Here is a 24006-nt window from a genome sequence, read left to right as displayed (position 1 = left end):
GTCTGAGCAGCAGCCTGGTGGGGGGCCATCCTCCCCGGGGAAAGGCTTAGCATAGGAATGCCATGCACCCCCAAATCTCAGCTGGGCGCTGCCAACCTGGTGGAGACCGAGCATAGAAATGGAGGGAAGAGGGGGCTCTGGCTCCGCCGCCATCTAGCCGGTTCCAGGCTGACTTTGGGGAGCTCCGCTGTCTGGGTCCCAGGAGCTCCAGCGCCTACCCCAGACCCAGAGGACTTCTCCCCCCTTCTCCCACGCCCGGCGTGAGCCCTAGGGGACACAGGCCCCGTCTGCAAGAATCCCCACTGCCTAGCAGGGGCTGGCGTGCAGCTGCGGACCACAGCACTTCTGTGTGGTGACTGCACGTGTGAATGAATGGACACACACGGGGGCAATGAACAGAGCTTAACCCAGCCAGTGGTCAGGAGGATCACAGAGTGAGTGACCCTCACACCCGACAGGCATCAGCCAGGCTAAAGGGGACAGGAAGGAGTGCCCAGGACAGGGGGCAGAGACACCAGGCCCTCCGGGACCACCGCGCTGGCCGTTTCTTCCCCCCCGAGTCTGGCTGCAGGACAGACTTTCTGAGCCGTTTGCACCAGGACCCCGGGGTGGCCTGGGGAGGGCCAGGGTGTGTTTAGGGACAAAGGCAGACAGGCAGCAAGGTTTACTTTACCCTGGAGTCGGGGTGGGGAGGGACTCTGGGAAATGTCACTTCTGCCTGCCGCGGGGCCTGTGGATACAAAGGGCCAGGGCTGTGTGTTTGCCCGCCTTGCCTGTGCCAGTGTTAGCCAAGAGAATAGCCCAGGTGGTCCACGCTGGGGCTCTGGAGCTGAGGGGTGGGGCAGGCCCGCAGCTGGCTGAGGGCAGCTCTCACTGACCCCTGTCCCGGACGAGAAAGTGAGTGGAACTCCTGTGCGCCCTGTTCTTGCCCTTGGAGCCATCTGATTCACTCCAGGGCCAGGGTCAGAGGACCCAGGGTCCCCTGGCCCGCCCCCACCCCACTGGTCCCCATCTCAGAACCCAGCTAAGCCGCTTGTCCTTAGGCTCTCTTTCCATTTGCTTCTTGGGCAGCTGAGCCTCCTGCCTGGGCCAGAGGGTTGGAGTGAGGGGTGGATACAGCTTTCTTGGCTTCAGCCAGTGGGCCCCCTGGGCAGGCCTCCTGCTGAGCCTCGGGGTCTGGGAGGGACCTTGGCAGCTCAGGCAGAGGGGAGAACGGGGCCTAGAGCTCGCACCTCAGCATCCAGGCGCCTGCTTCCGCCGGGCCAGAGGCGGTGATCCGGTGGCTGGCCTCCGGGAGCCTGGCTCCGGGTTAGATGTCCTGGAGGGCTGAGTCTTACTCCCCTCTGAGGAGGTGAAGAGAAGGAAACCCGCGATCTGGCCTCCTTGCTGGGCCTTTGGGTCTGAGCCAACCCCCTGTGCTAACAGTTGGAAAGTGTGTAGCTGGGGTGGCTCCCAGCTCTGCCTCCCCCCGCCCCCACCTCCAAGCTGCCTGTCCAGGCCTGTGGCCTGGTCCTGCCGGCCTCACCCCTGCAGGCTGCTTTCTCAGAGCAGCTCCACCCCCAGGAGCCCAGAGCACGGTGAGGAGAGGACACAGGAGAGGACACTCCAGCTGGGAGACAGGCCGTGGTGACAACCTGGGGTTTCTGTGGAGGTAACTCCTGGCCTGGCTCCCTCCCCCCTGCAGACCTGCACACCCACCTCCCAGTCACCCTCTCCAGTCCCCAGCTGTCCACATGGGAGACCGGGCAGAACCCGGGGACAAATTGTGCGGGCCTCACTTGGACCAGAGGGTGAATGGGAAGGACAAAGGTTGAGTGAGTTGGTTGTCAGTCGTTTAAAATGTCACTGTTCCACCAAAACAAATACAGTTTGTTTCATGGAGTAGAATATAAAGCTCACCCGCGTTCTGAAAATAAGACACAGCATCATTGAATAATCTTGACCTTGCAGAGCTGCCGGGAATTGTACCCTCAGTCGAAGCTGAGGGCCCACCCTCTTCTGCCTCTGGGAGCACTTTGGGGGCGAAGTGGGAGAAGCAGCGACATGGGGGCCCTCTGTCAGTAGGAAGGAGGCGCTGCCCAGAGCCTTCCGGCAGTCACCTGCCCTGGGCCTGGGTCTCGGGGTGCTCCTTGGCACAGCGGTGACCTAAGGAGCAAGGCGGCCGGGGAAGAAGCTGTCTGACCCAGCCTTGTACCAGGACGGGCTTCCTCCTGGTGAGCAGCTCCTCTGTGTGCTAGGGGCCCCCCTCCCCCGCCCCCCGCACCGGTACAGCCTGGGGGTGTCTGTCCTTAGCCTCCTTAGCCAGGACTCAGGGGCCCCTGGGAAGCCATCTCACGCTATTTGCAGCTGGGGCCGCACCACCTGGATCTGTTGGGAGCTACTCGGTGGGGCAGGGAGTGGGTCACCTTGGGGCTGGCCTCACCACCTCCTGGCAGCAGTGACAAGCGGTGCCCCGCAGAGGATGGCACTAAGGCCCAGATTCAGGGGCCGCAGGGGCCGAGGAGGCAGGAAGCCGAGTGACTGCCGTGAGGGGAGCCCCGGAGCTGGGCAGATGGGCTGCCCTTGCTGGTGGCTTCTGGGCTGCCTGGGGGTCAGGTGGCTCCCCTTGAGGTGTAGGCAGGAGCTCACACCCTCTGGTGGTCGATATCCACCAACCTGACCTCGACTTAGCCTCTGTTTCCTAGAGCTGCTATCACAAGTGACCACAAACTCGAGGACTCAGAAATGTGTTCTCTCACGACTCGAGAGGCGGGGAGTCCAGAGCCAAGGTGTCGGCGGGGCCTCTTCCAGCTCCTGGCAGCTACGGGCAGGCCTGACCTTCCTTGGCTGGTGCCAACATAGCTCCAGTCCCCGCCTACCCCTGCGTGTCTCTGAGTCCCCGTGTTCTCTTCTATACGGGCCACCAGTCAATGTGAACCCTCGTAGCTAATGAGTTACAAAGACCCTATTCCCAAATAAGGTCCCATCCCGAGACAGGGGGAGAAAAGAGTGGCCCAGGAGAGAGCTGGCTACATAGTCATGAACAGAACATTCCAGAAGGAGGAGCCAGTGGCAGAGACTGAGCAGAAGCAGCCCCAGGAGTCGGAGGGACACAGGAGAGGGTGGCGTTGCAGAGCCTGGAATCCAAGGGCTTCACAAGGGGAAGGGGGTGAGCAGCCAGGTTAGAGGTGCTGACAGTCCCCAAGTCCACTGAGTGCCAAACAGGCCATGGGGAGCTTCTCCTGGGCCACCTGCTCCCGCCGCCCCCCCTCCCAGAGGGCTCATCACCGCCCGGGGCTCTCTACCTTTGTGTTGAAGGTGAAGGAGCCCAGAGCCCCCGTCTGACTGCCCCAGGAAATCGCTGCTCAGATTTCTCTTGGGCGGGTCCCCACGTCCCTGCTGGGATGCACACACGTTTTCCTGTTGGTCCTACAAACCCGACATCTCCTGCAACAAACCCCACCTCCATGCCCAGTCCCACCCAGAAGACGGCATCACCCCTGAAACCCCTGCTCGCTCCCTCCCCCGCCTCCTGCCACCATCCCAGGGCTTTGGTGTCCCCAGTTCTCCACCTCTCTCCTTCCCCTCTGCCACCACCTTCGTTCAGCCCGCATGTCACACGCCCTCAGCGTCTCCTTCCACTCGGACATCGGTTCCTCCGTCGTCCAATCACCAGGCACCACACTCGCTCCACAAAGGAAGACGTCAGGGCACCACAAGTGGGTGGTCTGGTAGAGGGTGCCAGGGTGGCTGCCTTAGGTCGGGGGGTGGCCAGAGGAGGCCTCCAAGAGCAGACAATGAGACAGGAAGGAGCCAGCCAGGCCGAGATCGTGGTCATGGAAGAACGTTCCAGGCACAGGGAATACTAAGAACAAAGCCCCCGGGGAGGGGAGGAGCCTGGTGTGTTGGAGCCGAGGGGACAGTCAGGGAAGGTACAGCGAGGAAGGGGTCCCGTGGGCCCCACCCACCAGGGCATGGAGCTGGGTTCGAGCCTGAGGACAGTGGTGCTGCGGCAGGGTCTGAGCAGTGAAGTTGACGTGCTGGGGTGTATGTCTCCAGGCCCCGGTGGCTGTATGGAGGACGGATGTCCCACTGGCCGGAGACCACGGACACTGCTGCATCTGCGCAGCCGAGAGCTGACAGCGGCTCCAAGGAGGCCGGTCATGAAGCGCCCAGAGGGGCGGAGACAGTGGGGACGGTCAGAGGGAGGCCCTCCTGGTGACTTGAACGTGGAGGATGAGAACAGGAGGGTGGGCCGTGCCTAGATTCGGGGCTTGAACAGTGGGGGACCGTCTTCTGAGGTGGAGGGGTTTAAGAAGCGTGTCTGGGCGAGTCTGGTTTGGGTCATGTTTCGGTGGGTAGCCTGATCAGAGTCGCCAGGTGTGCGGTTGGGTTTGAACGCCCGCAGAGAGGAGAGGTCCAGAACGGACGGAACATTTGGGAGCCCTCCGCTCAGAGATGGGACTTACTGCCGTGGGTATGAACGCCATCGCCCCGGGGGAGAGGCAGGCGAAGCGGGAGTGTGCAGTTGGCCAGGGGCTCCCCAGTTTTTGGATGTCCAGGTGAAGAGGGACTGGCCAGGAGGCTGGGGAGCAGCAGCCAGGAGCCAGGAGCCAGGAGGAAGACCCAGCGAGCGGTCCCAGTGAGGCTAGGACAGAGGGCCTTTTAAGGAAAAAGGACATAGCAGCCACGTCAAACGTCAGGAGAGGGGGCGCCACGTTCTGCGTGAAGGAAACCACGTGTAGGAGGACTGTAAGGCAAGAGGGAGCCGCCTGAGTTCGAAGAACCCAAAGATGAGACTAAAAACTTTGGAAAGGTGGTGCCCAGCCTGTCTGTGGGCTCAGAGCCAGGCTGTCCCCCAGTTGGGCCGACAGGAAGGATTCGGAGCCTCGGGGACTCAGCTGGCCCAGGGGAGCCTGCGACTCCGCCACCTCCGCCCCTCCTGGTGCAGAAAAATGTACCTGGGCCCTGCCTTCCTGCCTCGCCCTCTGGCGCAGGAGGCCTGCAGACGGCCAGGAGACTGTACCGCAGCAGCGACACACGCTCGGGCCAGTGACATCAGACTGCCACCACCCTGCCCCATCATCAGGACGCCAGTCAGCTGCGATCCAGAACAGCTGAGACCCCGGAGAGACCAGCAGCGGTGGAGACACTGCCGGCCCAGGCCGGCACTTTGCTGGCGTCCCCTGCTTTCCTGGGATCTGGCTCCCAGACTCTACCTCCCTGGAACAGGATGGAGATGCTGCCTGTGTTCCTAGCAGCGGGAGCAGCAGTCTGAGACGTGGAGAGCCGGCGGCCAGGAGGCTGGGGCACAGCCCCAGGGGGAGCCTGCCCCGCTGCACACAGGCCTGAGAAGGCAGAACAGCCCGCCTGGCGCGGGAGTGAGGCGTCTCCCTTACAGGCTCCCGAAGGCCCTCACGTTTCCCATCCTTCCCAGCAGCCCCGACACCTTGTACCCCGCCCCCTGTGGCAACAGGACGTCCCAAGGAGTCCAACAGTGAAGCGGTGTCCCCCCTGCAGCCACCTGCTGACCCTCCTCACCTGTGACTCGGGCCCTGGGAAGGGGCAGGCAGGGAGCTCTCACGGTCTGTATTTAACAAGAAAACCGGGAGACGTCGTGAAGAGCCCGTGGCAGAGTGGGAATAGTCCGCGCGCCGGAAACAAACAGAATCGTCGAGAGTTGGAACTTGAAGGAAACTCCCTGTCTTGTCGTCCAACCTCCTCGTCCTCCTGGAAGGGGTCTGCGCCCTGAGGAGAGGGTGACCTGGCGCACACCTTTGGGTCAGGACGGAAGCCCCGCCTGACCCCTGGGCCGGCGCCTGTCCTCCCTCCCATCGCCTTCCCCGTCTGCAGCTCACCCAGAACCGACACTCGGCACTGGGAAGCCAGGGCACAAGGCAGAAATGGGAGGAGCCAGCCGACTCCCTGGCTGATGGGGTGACTGTGGTTTTGCTCATTGGGGTTCCCCGTCCTGACTGAGTGACCGTTGGCAGGGACAGACCTGCCTCCCACCCTGTGCTCCACGCCCCTCGCGACATCAGCAGAGGGGAAGGAGTGTCCTTTCTCCTGCCAGAGTGGGAGCCGTCTGGGATGTGAGCAGGGCACCCTGCCCCGTCCTCACCCCATTCGGTGGACCCCACGTGTAGCAGAGCTGCCGAGGCCTTCCATCGCTGCGTGGCACCAGGCTGCAGCCACGGTCCTGAACGTGGGAGAGCGTGGACGTCTGTGGACTCAGCGACCGATGAGGTCCCCACTCTGCGGATGACTCGCAAGCACGACAGCAAGCAGGCGCCGCAGAGGAGCAGACCAGGTGGTCCGACCCACCCGCTGGCCCCTGACCTGCCCGTAGGAGTCTCCCTCCGAGCTGCGCCCCGGACAGCGGTGCTGCGTGAGACCCCCTCCGGGTCTGGAAGCACCCCTGCCCCTCCCTCTCCCTTCCCCAGGGCCCTCTCCCCAGTTTGCAAATTCGGACCTTCAAAACCCACAGGGCACCCGGCCAGTTCGGCTCAGCAGTTAGAGCGTCAGCCTGAGGACCAAAGAGTCTCGGGTTCAATTCCGGGTCAAGGGCTCCATCCCTGGCCCCAGTCAGGGTCGCGTGGCGGCAACCAATCCATGTGTCTCTCTCGCATCGATGCTTCTCTCTCTCTCTCTCCTTCCCTCCCTTCCACTTTGTCTAACAACCAATGTTAAAATATCCTCGGGTGAGGATTAACAACAATAAATGAAAAAAACCCGCAGTGCTTCCTCCCCCACCCCCCTGCCCCTCTGCCATTTTCCAATCTCGGGCCTTTCTCATCTCGTACCTGGGCTGGGGTGTCCCAGTTCTTTCTCTTCCATCCATGGGGATCACCGATGCGTCCAGTAAGGCCTGACTGGGCCCCCGCGTGTGCCAGGCGCTGTGCCAGGCGCTGCCCACGGGGAGAGGCAGACAGGTGCGTGAGGTCTGTTAGAGGGACACCCAGGGCTGCTGGGAGTGCAGCGGTCACCTGCTCCTTGGGAAGGTCAGGATGAACCGAAGTCTTCAGCGTGGAATACGAGCCCTTCGTGAGCTGACCTCAGCCTTTCTCAGCGTGTCAGGAGCCCTCCCTCGCCCCCCGGATCACGCTGTACCCGCCACTCCATGGAAGTACTGATCTTCCCAAACCACGCCACGCTGTCTCCTACCCCGGAGCGCCTGCACACGCTGTCCCCCTGCCCCTGGGTCCTTTCCCTGTGATGGCTGTCAGGAGCATGTCCGCTCCAAGGCCCCTCCACTGTGAAAGCTGACGCCCCCCGCATCCCACTCCCCCACGTGCAGGCTGCCTTCTTCTTCGGCTCCCCGTCGACTGCACGTGCCTCCATTGGCGAGTTTCCCTTTGCAACCTTTGGCTCGCCAGCTGTCCATGGAGTCCCCGTTAGGCGCCAGGCGCTGGGCTCGTTGCGGGAATCAAAACAAATGAATGAAATCAGGTGAGGTTCTTGCGTTCACCCTGCGTACCACCCAGTGGAGGAGAAACCACACCTATCACCAAGCCTGTGCACAAAGAAGCATTTGGGGAGCGTGGACCAGTTGGGGAAGGGAGCACTGGAAGGCGGGGAGGTGGAGAGGGAGGTAAGGATCAGACCAGACAGGTTGGAGGGGCACCGAGGAACAGGGCCGGGGGCCAGGCTTCGTCCCCAAGGAGAGCGGAGGCGGTGAGGGTTTGAGAGGCCGTGGCCATGACCAGGGTGGCATTTCGAGACGTGCTCTTGGCTGCTGTGTGGAGAATCGACTGAGGGAATGCCAAGCGGGTGAGGTTGACCAGTTAATCCTCCAGGCTAAAGACGATGTTGGACTTGGAGGTTCCGGAGGAAAGCGGACAGTCAGGAGACATTGAGGAGGCGGCATCAGTAGGCTTGTGGGTGGGTTAGACATGGGGCGGGGCTCCAGGTCAGTCATCCTGGAGAGCACCAGTCACAAGCTGGGCGGAGTTTGAGGGACCTTTGGGACACCCAGTGAAAAGTAGGCTCCAGAGCTCAGAGAAGCATACGGGCAGGAGGGAGAAGTCTGTGACATGTCTGCCTGGAGGTGGTATTGGAATAAGGGAGTGGATGAAACTGACAAAGGTGAGAATAACGCTGAGTCCTGAGGCCAGGGACTTCAGTCTTAGTCATCAACGTGTCCCAAGAGGCCAGGAACACAATAGCTGCTCAAGAAATGTTTCTTCAAGGGATAGACGGACGGATGGATGGATGGGTGGATGGACGGACAGATGGAGGACAGCCAGTGGTGTCCTTGGGACCATTGTCCTCACTGCTACCTGACCTCAGCTTTAAAAGGCTGTGGCATCCCTGAGGTGAGAACCAGGCCGGGGCGGGTGTCCGAAACCGACCAGGCACCACTGCCTCCTTTCTGATCACTGGCCAAGCTTCAGGCAAATGACCCAACACAAGAACGTAGAAGCTTTGCCCTGAGATCCTTCGTTAAATGTGCCCAGGGTGGGCTGCCTTCGGCCCTTTTAAGAGCCACCGCTGAGAGCAGAAAACCCTCCCTTGAGCTCACTGGAGCTGGAACAGGAAGGAGAGAAGCAAATCTCTTCCCTCAGCTGCTCAGACCTATCCACCCTCCGGACCTCAGGAAAGAGGGCACGTCCCAGCCAGGGCCTTGGCAAGTCACTGCGTGGTGTGCCACAGCCCTGGGGCGTGGAGGATGGTCTCATCTGACCCTCTGGACGCCCTCGTCACCGACCCAGCCTCACTTTATCCTGGTGAATGAATGAGTGAATGAATGGCAGCAGAGTCAGGGGCCGTGAAAACCTGTCTGTCCCCACGCACCCCACGCAGTCCCCTGCACCGACTGGTGTCACGGCAGCCGTCCCAGCCAGGCCCTGTGCCAGGCGCTTCACATTAATGGCCCGTCTCCTTTGGCACTGGGACCGCAGGTTGTATTTCGCAGGTAGGCACCTCGCCCCAAAGGGGCGAAACCATGATGGAAGAAGAGCCTTGGTGGAAGGCAGCCAGCCCGTTGGTCACCGGTGCCTGCTGAGCCCAGCTACCTGAGGGTCACTCCGCTGGGCCTGGGGCTTCAGGTATCACCTGGGCACGTCTCCCCCTCCGGGAGCTCGTGGCCCAGAACACAAGGCAAACCAGACAATACAATTGGTGCGATGAGCGCTCCCCAGGGACAGATCCCGAGCTTAGGGGAGCACATGCGAGGGGTGGGTGAGTCCCTCTCTGCCACAGCAGGAGCGAGCACGTGGCAGGGCGGGTTCCGTGCGAAAGCCACACCGTTTGCTCCCAGGAGCGCGCTCCATACACAGGTGCAGGAGTCCGCCGACGGCGAAGTTGGAGCACAGTCCCGATCGGGTCCGGTAACTCACTGGAAGGACTCACAGAACCCACGAAAGCTGTTACCCTCACAGATAGTTGATCACGTGAAAGTGACTCAGACTGAAACCAGCCAAGGGCAGAGTCCAGGAGGGCACCACCAGCCAGCTCCCGCCAGCTCCCGCGGAGTCTGCCCCGCAGTGGTGTGTGACCATGCACAGCAGTCTGGCCAACCAGGGGAGCTCAGCCAGCCTGTGTCCGCAGTCTCTCTAGGGGCCCCCTAGGCACACTGTTGGTCCTTCTAGCATGGCCAGAGCCCACCCTACGACTGTCCCACGTGGCCAGCCCCTACCTTAAATCATGTCGTTAGACTATCCAGCGACCCAAGGGCCCCAGGCTAAAGAAAAAGTCACTCCTATCAGGCATGACATTCCAAGGGTTGAGAGACCCACCCCCAGACAGCCAGGGCAAAGGCCGACCTCTCTCTGGGCGAGGTTACCTTCTCTGCTGCACACACAGCACCTCCTCCTCCTCTGCCCCCACCTGCCCCCACCTGCCCCCACGCCTCACCCCAGCAGGACAGTCTTTGTGGGTTTTGGCTGTCCTTGTTGAGAGAGGAAATGGTGAGCGTCTGACATGTTGCTGCTGCTGCTGCTGCTGCTGCTGTTCTCAAGGGGTTGCCCTGAGCAGATCTTACGTTGTTCTCAGCAGCGTTTGGGGCCAGCAAATGTGTTTTAGGATGAAAAACGGTTTGGGCGAACACTTTATGTTCTGCAGAGAACACTGTGCAAAGGTCAGGATTTCCTGGCCAGAGACGTGACAGTAACTGGATTACAGGTCAGTCCACCTAAATGTGAAATGAAATGAGAAAGTCTAGCGCCCTTGACGGCCAAGGGTAGCATCCTAACACAGGATTGCAAGGATCTCTTTCAGTTACTCACCTGCGCCACACCAAGGTGTTCTCCCGAAGGCTCCCTTTGCAGCTGCAGGGTTATGCGTGGCACCCATGGGCCTCTCTCCCACACCCTCTCCGGTGCTGGGGGCTGGGAGCCTGGAGGAAGCCCCAGAACCAGTGCCCCCCTCTTCCAACAGTGCCCACTACCTGTCCCCCAACACCCGTGGGAATGGATCTGACCTTCCACATGGTGACCGGTGGGGTGCACCCAGGGATCTCAGAGCCAGCCAGGGTGGGGACCTGGGCCATGAGCATTTCTGCTCAATAATGCGCCTTTAAGAGAAAGACAAGACATAGGGCAGCATTTGGTCACCTCCCACAGTGTCAACAATTCAATGTGATTCCTAAGTCGTAGAAAAATGCGTCAATGCTCCAATTATATAAGCTTGATGAAGTCTGTGGTGACACGGGAGGGCCTGGCCTGGGCCATCCGGGAACCGCAAAGCCAGGGCCGTGAGCGCCGGGGTGCAGCTTGGAGCTGGGCCTGCACAGCAGCCCTGGGGAGCCCAGGGGCAGGGCCATGCGTTTGAAGCCCGCAAGGCTCCAGCCTGGGAGCGGCAGAGGCACTCTGAGAAGCCCTCCCGCCCGTCCCTGGAAAAGCCGCTGGGAGTGGAGATCCGAGCAGACAGCCTGTGCAACGGGAAGTCTGAGCCTGCGGGTTCCCCGGTCGCGCTCACAGACCTCATTCCTCCCCCGCGTCCTCGGCTCCGTCTCCCAGGGGGAGAGGGAGTGGGTGCTCATTTGATAGTTATTGAAAAGCCCTGGCGTTAGTTTTAAGGTCCTTGCAAGTGCGTCGAAGCCGCGAGGGTCGTGGGGCGGGGCTGCGTCTCTCGGGACAGCATCCCGGGGGACTTCTCTTGGACGTGGACGGTGTTTCTCAGGTCTGGTCCCAATGCCAGCAAGAACCGTCCTGTGTGGGGTCCTGGCTGTACCACGAGGTGCCACCACGGAATGTGACCCCGGGACGTCAAAGAGAGACCAGCTGGGGTGGCATCCACGTGTGTGCAGAACACATCTGTGCTTTTCACAGCCACTCTTTGGTTGTACTCAGGGGCATTTGGCACCCAGGGGTCTGGGCCTCTCCCTGAACCAACGATGTCAGTCTCAGCTCTTTAACCTGCACGCGCCCCGCGTGGGCCTTCCCGTGATTGCTTTTTTCTTTTCAGTCGCTCCGAACGTGACTGTGACGTGACACCGCAGCTCCTCCCGCGAGGCCCCGGTCACTACCATTCCCAGGTCCTAGCTAGTGGCTTCCCTGAAAGGAGCACTTTCCAGCCCTTGTCACCGGCACGCCAGCTTCACGTTTCGGTGGCCGCGGCTGCCAGTGCGGTGACTTCGAAGTGGTTTCAGCGTAAATATCGGGTCGTTTGGCTCTGTTGTCATCTGCGAGACAATACCGGCGCCCGTTTCCCTTCCATCAGATCCCCACGCTCACACCTTTTGGGCGCCAGGCTGTGAGGTTCACACGTAGCTCACTGAGCTGCGAGGCAGCCAGTGAAACACCAATTTCACGTGTCCCCGCACGTTCGACGCCACAGGAAAGCACGCTGCTGCGGCTTCATTGAGTGCATTCCGCGTGTGCTGCTCGGCAGACACGCCCTTCTCAGCGGTGACTCCACACGGCAGCCTCTCCGAAGTCTCGCTGGGTTCCTGCCTCGTGGAGAGGTGGTCAGCAGCCCAGTGCCCCACCCCCACCCCCATGCTCTTGGGCCGAATTGCTGAGCTTCCTGAGCTCCTCCCCAGAAGGATCCGGGAGGGTTGGGCCTTGACCTGGCCTGACCTTGAACCAGAGCCACAGAAGCTCGTGGGTTCTGCTCCCAAGGGTCTGTGAGCCCCTGGCCAGGCAGACGCATGGAGGTGGGGGAGCTGTGCTTAGAAGTCGGGCTGTCTCAGTCGGCTCCGGCAGCCGCCACAAAATGCCACACGCTGGCGGCTTAGACGACAGACGTGTATTTCTCACTGTTCTGGAGGCTGGACGTTCAAGGTGAAGGTGTCGGCAGGTGTGGTTGCTGCTGAGGGCCCTCTGCCTCTCTCCTTGGGTGGAGATGGCCCCCTCCTCACTGTCCTCACCTGGTTTTTCTGCGTGTGCACGCAACCCTGGTCTCTCTGTGCCCAGATTTCCTCTTCTTACAAGGACACCAGGCGGATTGGGTTAGCGTCCACTCTCCCCGCCTCGTATTCACCGAATCTCCTCTTTGAAAGCCCCGTTTCCAAATACATTCGGAGGTGGTGGGAGTCAGGGCTTCAGCATAGGGGTTTTGGAAAGACACAATTCAGCCCTCACAGAGCTGTTCCCCAAAATGAGAAGTCCTGGCCGAGGGGATTTCGTCACTGTCGTGAGGGCTTTTCCAAGGCCCCAGACCTGCCCCCTGAGACTTCATGGTGGGGAAGGGGGGGGGGATGACCCAGACACGCAGACCAGGGGCTTCCGGTGGAGTTTTACTGGCTATCTTGGCCAAGGCGTGGACTTAGTTACTTTGCCCTATTGTTTAGCTAAGATGGATGCTCACACCTTTGGGCCCCAGGCTGTGAGATTCACAGGTAGCTCACTGAGTTCTGATGCAGCTGGTGAAACACCAATTCCATGCTCCTCGGGTCCCCAGTTGTTCATCCCCATTTTACTGATGAGGAATCTAAATCTCAGAGGGTCAGGTGACTTGTCCTGTGTCACCCAGCTGGGCAGTCAGACACCAAAGCCCATTGGGTGAGTTATCACCACACATGACCAATTCCTGAGTGCATTTGGGATCACCCGCCTTCAGACACTGCTTGCCCTCGGAGCAGAGGGTGTCTCCGTGTGCCCGCTCTCTGACACGGACACCAGCATGTGCCTTACGGTCTAGCCTGTGTCCGGTACAGGGGGCAGGGAGGGGATAGCTGAGCCTGTGTGAGCCACGAAGGAGAATGAGTGGAAGGTGTTGTCACCCAGCTTCTTTGCATTCTCTTCTGCACTTTGTCCCTGAGAGAGATCCCCAGTTCTCAGCCGGTGGTTAATGCATCTCCTCCTCCCTGCACATGAGACTGGCAGCCTTCCCAGGCGATACCCATCATGGTAGCCCGCTTGGCCCTGGCAGCAAACACCTTCTCTTCCCGTGGCCCCTGCACCACTGTCCCCTATGTGAGAACCACCCCAGGGCTTAGTGGCTGTGAACAGCAGGTACGTGCTCGTTCTCTGGAGGCTGCGGGTTGGCTGGGCTCACGCATTCCTGGGAGGGTCATGTCAAATCCAGAGTCCTTGCAGCTGAAGCACAGGGGCGCTTGCGGTGGCAGGTCATGCTGGACATGCCCAGGACCACATCACGCTGCCTGAGACTTCATTCACGGTGCAGGAAGGGAAAGGAGCTGGCCCCCCAGGCAGCTGGAGGGTGGAGCCCAGGCTGCCCCGGGGTCACCATCACAGGACTCCATGCTGCCGCCTCACTGAGCAGGGCCTGTCCAGCCAGATTCTCCATCTGCCATTGCATCCCACGTAGGACCAGACACAGGGGCTCGGTGAACAAGGGTCCCCAGGTCCCCCCGACCTTGACCCTCTTTCCTATTCAGTTTCCTTTTCTAAAGTTAATCCATTGATTCTTTTTTCCCCCCTTTATTGACTGTAGAGAGAGAGAGGAAGGGAGAGGGAGAGAAAAACATTGATGAGAGAGAACATTGGCTGGCCGCCTCCTGCGTGTCCCCCACTGGGGATCGAGCCCACAACCTGGGCATGTGCCCTGACCGGGAATCGAACCGGCAGCCTTTTGGTGCATGGGTTGATGCTCAACCAGAAAGCCACACCGACCGGGCTGATTCTTTTTTCTACTTTATTCTTTTTCTCTTTTTCTTATTGTGTGTGTTAAGACATACTGAATTGAACTATATTGAGATATAATTAACATACCATACAATTCACCTATTTAAAGTGTACAATTCAAAGTTTCTTGGTAGATTCACAGGGTGTACGGTCATCGCCACAATCTAATTTTAGAACATTTTCCACCCCCCCAAGAAATCCCCCATACTTAGGATCAGTCATGCCCATCCCCCCAGGCCTCTCCCCCGCCCCAGTACTAACCTACTTTAGCCTCTGCTCCGGACATCCCGTAGACATGGACTCACACAACACGTGGTCTTCTGTGTCTGGCCCGTCCGCTCACCGTACGCCTGCAAGTTCCACCCATGTGGATCACTGTCAGTCCGTTCCATTTTATTGCCAAGTAAACGTCCGTTCGTATGGACGTATCTGTTCGTTTCTCTCAGGCATATACCTAGGAGTGGAACTGTGGGGTCTTACGGTAGCTCAGTGATGACCATGTTGAGGAACGGCCAGATGGCTGTCCAGAGCAGCGGCACCCTTGACGTTCCCAGCGGCGGGGTGCGAGGGTCTCCCTCCCTCCACATCCTCACCAGCACTCGTGACGGTCCGCCTTTTCCATTACGGCCCTCCTGGGTGTCGAGTGGTGTCCCGTTCCAGTCTTGACGTACGGTTCCCCACTGACTAATGATGTGTCTGTTTTCACGCGCGCATGGACTATTTGTCTATCTTCCTCGGAGAGATGTCTATTCAGATCCTTTGTCCATTTTTTTTAATTGGGTTATTTGCCTTTTTATTTGTAAGCTGTAAAAATTATTTTTATAGTCTAGATACAAGTCCCTTATCAGATAGATGATTTGGGAGATGTGTTCTCCCGTTCAGGGAGTTGTGTTTTTCACTTTTTGGGGAGTATCCTTTGAGGCACAAAAGTTTTACATTTTGATGAACTTCGCCCTGGCTGGTTTGGCTCAGTGGCTGGAGCATCGGCCTGCAGACCAAAGAGTTTCGGTTCGTTTCCAGTCAAGGGCACACACTTCCATTGCAGTTCGGTCCCCAGCCCTGGTCAGGGTCGTGTTGGAGGCAGCCAATTGTTGTGTCTCTTTCACATCGATGTCTGTCTGTCTCTCTCTCTCTCCCCCTCCCGCCCTCCCTCCTTCCCTCCCACTCCATCTGAAGATAAATGGAAAAATATCCTCAGGTGAGGATTAAAATATAATAATAATAATAAATTTTGATCAAGTCCAATTTACAGTATCTATTTTTTTCCCTTGGTTGCCTGTGCTCTTGATGCCATATCTAAGAACAATTGTCAAATCCAAGGATAGGAAGATTTACCTCTACTCCTAAGAGGTTTTTTTTTTTTTTTTTTTAGTTTTGGCTCTTATATCTTTGATCTGGTTTCATTTATACATTTGTGGGTTTTTTTATTGATTTTAGAGAGAGGGGGGAAAGGAGGGAGGGAGGGAGGGAGAGAGAGAGAGAGAGAGAGAGAGAGAGACATCTATGTGAGAAATGTCAGTCGGTTGCCTCCCGTACTCACCCAAGTGGGGATTGAACCCACAAGTGCCTTAAAGTACTCTGAATAGACATCTTGCACTTATTTTTGAATTGTTACCTCATTTGAGAAGAGTCCTGTTCGATGTTTTATTGGAAGTTGACAATGCAGAAACACCTTTGACTTCTGAGAGCAGGAGCAAGGCTAGGACACCTGGTCGCAGTGGGTCATTTCTCACTCGTGCTACGAGTCCAGTGCCAGTTGGTCGGGAGGGCTCTGCTCATCAGTCAACAGCTGTACCTAGACGGGCTTTCACAGTTGCTGGGGCTGGGGGAGGAGTGTGGTGCGCAGGTCACTGGTTCTTAGACACTTCCTGACTGCTCTCGTAAATGATCCATGAGTTTTTAAGCACTTGGAGAGCCATCATAGTAGGGCGGAATGGGCACAAGCTTGGCACCTGAAACCCAGATGTGGTGTTTACCATCTACGTGTCTTTGCAAGTTTATCTGACCTCTTGAATTCTTCACTTTCCCCTCTCTACAATCTCCAGCTTGCAGGAGGAGCAGCAGTGTGTGTGAGCACCCAGGGTAACAGCAGGTGGATAACAGGCATCTGACATACTGTGGCTCCCTTCTCTCCCACCTGCAACAGGCTCCACCCCCTCGGTTTACCACCAGACCCTTCCCAGAGGTTAGGGCTGGGATCTCCTTGGTCTCGGAGCTGCCAAGGTTTTCTCTATTTTTAAGAATGACTCAGATATACTCAAAGCCCCATAAAATCCAGAGTAATAATTTGCTTGAAGCACAGGCATGCCCCACCCTGTCATTTCCCAACCTGAAAAGGAACATGAATACCCACAAGGAAAGGCAACCTGTGGGTCTTGCTTGTAGCATGCTGTCAGGGCTCTGAGCTAGCTTCGGAAACATCCAGCTCACCCCACCCAGCTCCGTCTGACTCTGTAGGCATGGGCCCAAGGAGGGCACTTGCTGTCGTGACCTCCTTCCGAGACAGATGCAATGGGGAATCAGTGTTAGATCTTCCAGGAGGGACAGCCCACCCAAGCAGCAGTTCGGGGACTTGCCTCCGCAGAAACGCCACCTGAGGCTGCCTGAAAGGCGCCCTCCAGGCTGCTGAGCCCAACTCTATCACCGTGCACAGCCCGGGGGCTGAAGCATCCGTGACTCCACCTTTCTCATGTGCTTTCTCACGTGCCAGGTGGACGTGGGGCTGCTGGAGGAGAGGTGAAGGGTCATGGGTCCCCCGAGACCCTTCTCAGGCAGCTAGGAGGCCCAGGTCTGAACCCAGGGCTAAACCCCTGCCTTTTTATTTATTTATTTTTTTAATGTTTTCATTTATTTATTTTTTTAGAGAGAGGAAGGAAAGGAAGGGAGAGAGAGATAGAAACATCGATGTAAGAGAGAAACATTGATCGGCTGCCTCCTGCGCGCCCCGTTCTGGAGACCAAGCCTGCAACCTGGGCATGTACCTTGATGGGGAATCTAACCTGGACCTCTCAGTCCATGGGACCGGACGACGCTCAATCCACTGAGCCACAACGGCCGGGCAACCCCTGCCTTTTTAAACAAACCCAAGAACAGAACCCTCCCCACCTGAAAGATACAAAAGTTGGGAGGGTGGCTCCTTCGCTTTAGCTGGTGCTGTTCCCTGGTGCTGCAGAATATAAAGGTGGGCATGGCCCCTCATCACCCCCCCCCACCGCAGTTGGTCTCTGCCGCTCACAACGCATTCAGAGTAATTCAACAACGATTAGCCAAGTCCTTACAGGGTGCCCAGCACTGGGCAAGGGGTCAGTAAGTTAAGACTTCGCTCCTCTTCTCAAGATTAGACTTGTTTCGGTTTTAGCTAGAACAACTAACTTTTTAAAACACCTTTTATTAACATATATGTATAATACACATATGGAGAAGTGCATGTATCAAACGTGCACGTACGTGAAACTCAGATCACAGACTAAACTGACTTTTCACAAACTAGAACCAGTGTCCAGGTCAAACACAGAACATGAACAGAAACCCAGAAGCCCCGCCCCCCCTCCAGTCACTACCCATCACCCCAAGATGCCCTGACTTCTAATAACAAGAGCTAACTGTATGGAGTGTCCTTCTGTGCCAGGCACCTTGCATCTACGTGGTGACTTCTCCCCGACAGATGTGAGGGCCCACGAGTGGGGCACAGCTGGCAAGTGGGAAGACCTAACTGAATCTAGCTGGCTGGTGTCCAGAGCCCTCGTCATTGACTACAACCCTTACATTGCTGCCCGGGAAACAAACAGAACCTACTTACCATGTGCTGTAATATTAATGCATTTTAACAGTGCTCCCGGGGCAGTCCTGACAGTGCCAGGAAAAGCCATGGGGTGGGGCCGTGGGCTGGAGCCAGGCCTGAATGAATGGAAAGGCGTGCTCTGGCAGAGAGAGGGGAGAGGGCGCATAAGCGGGGCTGGAAGGGGCAGGAGGCCTTGGCCCTGAGCGTGGGGCAGAGGCGGATGGGGCAGGAATATGAGGACTCGCTGGAGCAGGACTGTGAAAGTGTTTGGGTGTTCTGACTTCAGAGCTGGTGAGGGACTTCCTGAGGCTTAGAATGGGTGGTCAGCCCCCCGTAGTGAGAACCTGGAACTTGCACAACCTGCTTGCTTTCCTGGCTCGGCGTGTGGTGCAGGACCTGACCCAGGCCTCACCTGGCCTGTCCTTGGCTTGGCCTCTAAAGATTCATTTTCGGTTACACAGGCTTAAGGGCTGTGCAAAATTCTGTGGTTGTTTTTGTGTGTGTTTGGGTAGAGTAAAAAGAGAGAGAGAGAGAGACTCCGCCCCCATCTTTTGAGACTCTTTAACCCAGAAGGCAGACAATCAATTTCAAAGATAACTGACAATGTGAAGGGGGAAAAAAGGCTTCATCACAATTCTGCGTGGGTCAGGCACTCTGTGTGTGCACGGCCGGCGGGGTAGGACTACAAGTTTTATCTGGAAAACAGAAGGGGTGGTGGTGTCCACCTGGGATGCCTGGGAAGGCTGCTGGGAGGGGTAAGCCTTAATAGAGAGGAGTGACTTGGGCTTGGGGAGGGAGACCGGAGGTAGGAGACGAGAAACGAATGGCTATTATGCAGAAGTATCCAAGTGAGAACGCGGAAGCCAGAACTTTTGGACACCAAGGTTAGACCAGAGGAGGGGACGGAGGCCCTGGAACTCCAGCTAAGGAGCTGTGGACCAGGAGCTTTGGACTGAACTCCCAGGGGAGCCGCTCTTCTCCATCCATCACTGCTCAGACATCCTTGGCCCCACCCTGTCCGACGCCCAGGGTCTTAGCACTCGGGACCGGGACCCACCCAGTGCTCTGGCGTCCTCCTGGGCGCTGTCTAGCTCCTCCGCCCGTCGGCCGGCTCGCCGCGCCCTGCGCCCCTCCTTCCCGCACAGCCTTCCTCGCTCCCCCGCTCGCTCGCGGCTCGGCGCAGCGCAGTGCCGACTCCTCCCGCGGCTGCATTGCAGACGCCGCCGCCGCCGCAGGGTGCGCCAGGGCCGCGCCGGGAGCCCGAGCCCGGCTCCGCGGGGGCCCCGGGGCGCGGGTCTCCCACGCGGACCCGACGGCGCCGCGGGGCCAGGAGTCCGCGGTCCCGGCGCGGGTGGCTCCGCGGGCTGGGAACACACAGCCTGTGCACCCCAGCCGCGTGGCGCGGGTCCCCAGAAGGCCTCCTGGGGCCGTGGACCCGGGTGCTGCCGTCGAGCTCGGACCGTTCCTGCCCTCGAGCGAACCGCGGTCGCCCCCCTGGCGGGCCTCCCGCAATCTCGGCGGAGATCCAGGTGGCGCCGTCGCGAGGGGCCGTGGCCCGCCGGGACCTCGCCTGCAGGCGCCCGGGCCGCGGGGCCGCGCTCCGCCCGCACCCTCCGGGCAGGCCCCGCCGCCGTCCAGCGCGGCGCCGCGCGGCTCGGGCGCAGTTCCGGCGCAGTCCCCGCGCCGAGCGGCTCCGCGCCCCACACCTGCCTCTGCCCAGCTCCAGGTGACGTCGCGCCCTCGGATTGGCCCGCGGGCGGGGCCGAGGCCGGTGAGCTCACCGCCGCGCCCCGCCATTGGCCCGGGCGGCGCACTCGGGCTGTGGCGGGGAGACAGCGGTACCCGGAGCCCGAGTCGTTCCAGCTGCGGTGTGTGAGCTGAGCGGGTCGGGCCGGCTGGGTTGCTGGGGCCGGGCCGGGCGGGGCCGCGCGGGAGGAGGAGGAAGACCGAGGCGGCTCGGTGCCAGCGCGGCGGAGCGGTGGCCGTACTCCCCGAGTCCGAGTGAGTGTGCGGGTGGCCGAGGGGAGAGTCGGCCGGGCGCGTGCGGTCGGTCGAGGGCGGCGGCCGGCGGGGGCGCGCGGGGGCGGGGCCGGGGCGCGCGCGCCGCGGCCGGGGCGTGGGGAGCACGCGTGCTCGCGGTGGGGGCGCGCGTGTTTACGCTGGGGAAGCGGGTGTGCGAAGTGGGTGCCAGGACACGAGCTTGTGTGCAGGAGGGGTGTCTGGAAGGTGAGGGGCGCTCGTGTTTACGCGGGGAAGGAGTGTTTTGACTGAGTGCGCGTGGGGACTGGCGCGTGTTGACACCGCGTGTGTGAGGGAGGGGCGTTGGGATGAGTATGCGGGGCGCTTGCGGATGGCGCGTGTGTTTGAGGAGCGGGTGCGGACACGCGTGTTCGTGGGGCCGCGGGTGAGCGCGCGTGCTGGTGGGGAGCGAGGGACGGAGTGGGTTTGGGGGCGGGAGGGCCTGGGGGCGGCGTGTGTTGACGGGGCGCGCGTGTCTGTGGGAGGAGTGCACGGAGTGGGTGCGAGGTCACACGGGTTTAGGGAGCGAGGCTGCTCGCGAGCATGCTTCTCCGAGGGCGGGAGTGGGTGTGAGAACACGCGTGTGTGCGCGGGGCAGTGGGAGTGTTGAGGTGAGTGACGGTGGCGGCGCGTGCGGGGTGGGGCCGCCGGCTGGTTTTTGTCTTCCAGGCGCGGCGCTCCCTCCCGCTGCGGACGCGGGCAGAGGGGCGGGGACCCGGACAGGTGCCCCCTCGATGGGGAGAGGGGCGGGGACAGGTGCCCCCGCGGCTGGGAGAGGGACGGGGACAGGTGCCCTGCAGGCAGGGCGTGGGGAGACGGGCGGGGATAGGTGCCCCTTGGCGGGGCGCGGGGAGAAGGGTGGGAACAGTTGCTCTCTCGGCGGAGTGTGTGCGGGCAGAGGCGGGCAGAGGCGAGAAGGGCCGAAACAGGTGACCCCTGGCGGGGCCGTTCAGAGGGGCCGGGACAGGTGCCTCCTCTGCGGGAAGAGAGGCGCGCGCGGGCGGGCCGGGCGCCTCTGCAGGACCAGGCGGTTGGAAGCTGCCTTTTTCTAGCAGGCCAATGGAGTGAATGAACGTTTTATTAATCCGTGCGTAGGACTTGGCAGGGAAAGTTGGTTGAGTTCAGAGACTGGAGGTTTGGAAGAACTTCCTGAGAGCTTTGCTTACCTACAGACCTGGGACAGGAGAGGCGCCTTGACCCGTGTCGCCACCAGCCCAGCTCAGGTGGGCTGGAATGGAAACTCAGTGTGGCCTTCCTGCATTTACAGAATCTTGCGATTTGGTTTCATAGGTATTGCACCGCCTTAGAGGCAGCCCTGCTGGTGTTCGATGTTTGCGACTTTTTCGATCTCCAAGGACTTCTACAGGCGTCAAAACAAATTTCTTGACAAATTAGGCAGCAAAATAGATTTCTGAGACTATAATACTCTTGCAAATGATCTTCTTAAGCAACTGCTTTACCAGGGAATGATGACGATTTTAAACTCTACCTTTTGCTCACTCTGCTTGGATGATTTCTATTGGCCTGAAGTCCGATTAGCAAAGCCCATGCAGTAACCTTGAGAGGGCTGTCAGATAATTAGAGTGCCTCTTGTAGTTGGTTGAATGCATTAGATTGTTTTCACCAGTGAGGCCAAAACCTGAAACTTTAAATCTGTGCTTCCGAGAAACTTTGTCATTTGTGGTAAATGTCTGTCTGTATATAATGGAGTCCTTTTCTCTTGCTGCTTAACGAATGTGTGTCATATAGAGAAACTACTGCCTGGGAACTTGATAACGAGAAATACGTTAAGCAGTAGCACTTTGCAATGTGTGTGTTAATAGGAAAACATTTATTATTTTAAGACCAGAATTAGATGATAGCAAATACGCTTATGTTTCTCTTTATTTTTATGTTTGATTTAGGGAGTAATAATGTTTACTGTTCTAGAATATTGCGTTTACGTACAGGATATGCATTTCTCAAATACATTTAGCTTAGGAACAAACACAAGCAGAGGGCTGCTGTGCATTCCTAAGGGACCTCACTTTGGACATCCTGATTGATTATATTCCAAATAATGTAAGTAGAAACGCGGTCTTTCGTGCCGCAGTTAATAACAGTATTATTTACGGATTTTTTTTATCCATTACGCTGCTTTTGTGATGAACACAGACACATTATTTTCTTTAGTCCTCTGTTCCAGACTCCGTTGGGCCTTCCGTCTATAACAACAGCTGACCCTGCGGCAGTACATTCATATTGGACTGATCTAGAGAATACAGATAACAGGTGGAACTGAGACTTTTTAACTTATATGAGAAAGATAAGGAAGAACTATTGATGCTGAAAGTTTCCCGAGGGAAAGATGGGACGATCTCCCTGACGGCTGAGGCAAGCGCTCGGCTGCAGATCCCTTGTCTTCCGGCAGTACGGGAAATGGACATTCGGGGGATGTAGAGTTTCCTTTGGGAACGGTCAGGATTTTTCTGATGTTTTGATCATTGAACTTCTGAAGTTGCAGAATTGTGCTTGTAGGCTGCCTTTTTTAAATGTTTCAGGGGGAAAAAATTGTTAAAACATTTATTTAAGACACGACTTTAGGTATCTCCCTGAAAGGTAAAAGAAAAGAAAAAAAGACCATTTTGTTAAATGTGGCACAGTTCTTTAGCCTGCGCAGTGGTTTCTGGAAGTCCTCTATTCTTCTTAGTACACGCCCCCACCCCTTTCTCCAGCTGCCCAGTGTATGCCTGCCACGTCTTCTTACATTTAACGAACTTAAAGTGATTTAGTATTTGTATTCCATTGATCTTTTCCGAAGGAGACTCTCTGAGTGGTGCCAAGTCTTTATTGTTAAATGTCAACCATGGCCTCCATCACAGTTCATAAGCCCAATATTTCAGAGCTTCGTTCACTTTTGTATTTCTTTGCCAAAAAGCCTTAGGCATCCATGCGTGATATACGTCGGTTCGTGTACACCTCAACTTTTTTTCAAAGAATGATTTAAGGGAGTTTACAGAAATACATATTACACAATGAGGCAAGATGGAAAGAGATGAAGTGAAGGATTAGGCCAAAGGAAAGTGAGGGCCCAGGAGAGTGGAATGGGGGGCTAGTGAAGTCAGTAAACAAGGTGCATTCCATAAAATCTTGCTGTACTCCAGCGCCGCCGTAGCTACATTCCAGACTTTCTTGTGATTGTGGAAGAAGCGATCCGGGGGGGAATTTTGTCTCTCTGACACCTTACATACAGTGGATTTTCTTTTCTTCCATGGATGTTCTGACAGCCAGCAATTAGTTTTCAGTGGTGATGGGAGACGTCTAGGTGAGATGCATCAAATCACATTAAAGATTACATGTTGCTCTGATATGTCTCCTCTCATGTCCATTTTTTTCTCTCTCCCCTCTTCCCACGCCTGCCTTCACTCTCTCCCCTCACTCCCTTTCACTCCATCTAAAAATTAATGGGAAAATATCCTCGGGTGAGGATTAACAACAACAACAAAGACTGCATGTTAACATTAGTCACATTGAACATTTAAGAAATGCTCAGGAGCCTGCAGGGTGACACAGATGGATGTCATCACCTCCTCATGAGGATACCATAGCTCAGGACCACGAAGGTGCTCAGTGATGGGCTTATCCCCTCCTGGACGGATCGCCCTGAGGGCTGATGACCACGTTTTCTTTGCTGTTCTCTGGTGTGCCTACATTTGGGTTTGCACACAGCAGGCAGACAAGGTGATGCCTTGACCTTGACCGTCAGGAAATAATTGCTGTCCACCCCCTAAGCAATGTAGCACCCCAGCTTGTTACAACCACAGGGCGATACTTTGTAAATACAAGTGGTGTTTTTAAAGTGAGGGAGGCAGTAGGCAATGCCAATATAATCTTGCTTGATGCTTAATTTTAGTAAACTTCCTCTTGTGCTAATGAAATTTTAGTTTCAGAAGTGCATCATGTTACCTATAGTTTGCTTAATTTTATATTGTCTTGTAAGCATTGAAAGTACATCACAACTTTAGACATAGATGTATGGAGAGACCAGTCATTGCCTGTTAAGCACCTACCATGTGTCAGTTGTTAAGCAAGTTATAATTAATAATGAAACAGCCCTGGCAGGTTGCTCAGTGGTTAGATCATCGACCTGTGGTCCAGAGACCCAGGTTCGGTTCCCGCTAAGGGCATTTACCTTGGTTGCAATTTGTCCCCCGCCCT

General features: G+C 57.6%; 1 protein-coding gene across 4 annotated transcripts in view; it reads left to right on the top strand.

The window, feature by feature from the left end:
* CAMTA1 (calmodulin binding transcription activator 1) overlaps nt 1–24006 on the top strand; it is a 797376-nt gene that overhangs the window by 730516 nt on the left and 42854 nt on the right. Inside the window, exon 1 of one of the 4 annotated variants that reach the window (XM_036255213.1) lies at nt 19737–19791. The exons of the other annotated variants lie outside the window; for them this stretch is intronic. The gene's annotated coding sequence lies outside the window, so the exon portion shown is untranslated. Of the gene's footprint in view, nt 1–19736; nt 19792–24006 lie in introns of those variants that run through there. 4 annotated transcript variants of the gene reach the window in all.

This window comes from Molossus molossus, unplaced genomic scaffold (assembly GCF_014108415.1).
Source record: "Molossus molossus isolate mMolMol1 unplaced genomic scaffold, mMolMol1.p scaffold_m16_p_12, whole genome shotgun sequence".
NCBI classification, from domain to species: Eukaryota; Metazoa; Chordata; class Mammalia; order Chiroptera; family Molossidae; genus Molossus; species Molossus molossus.
The sequence above is the reverse complement of the archived record's forward strand: the minus strand, read 5'-3'. Positions and strand labels throughout refer to the sequence as shown.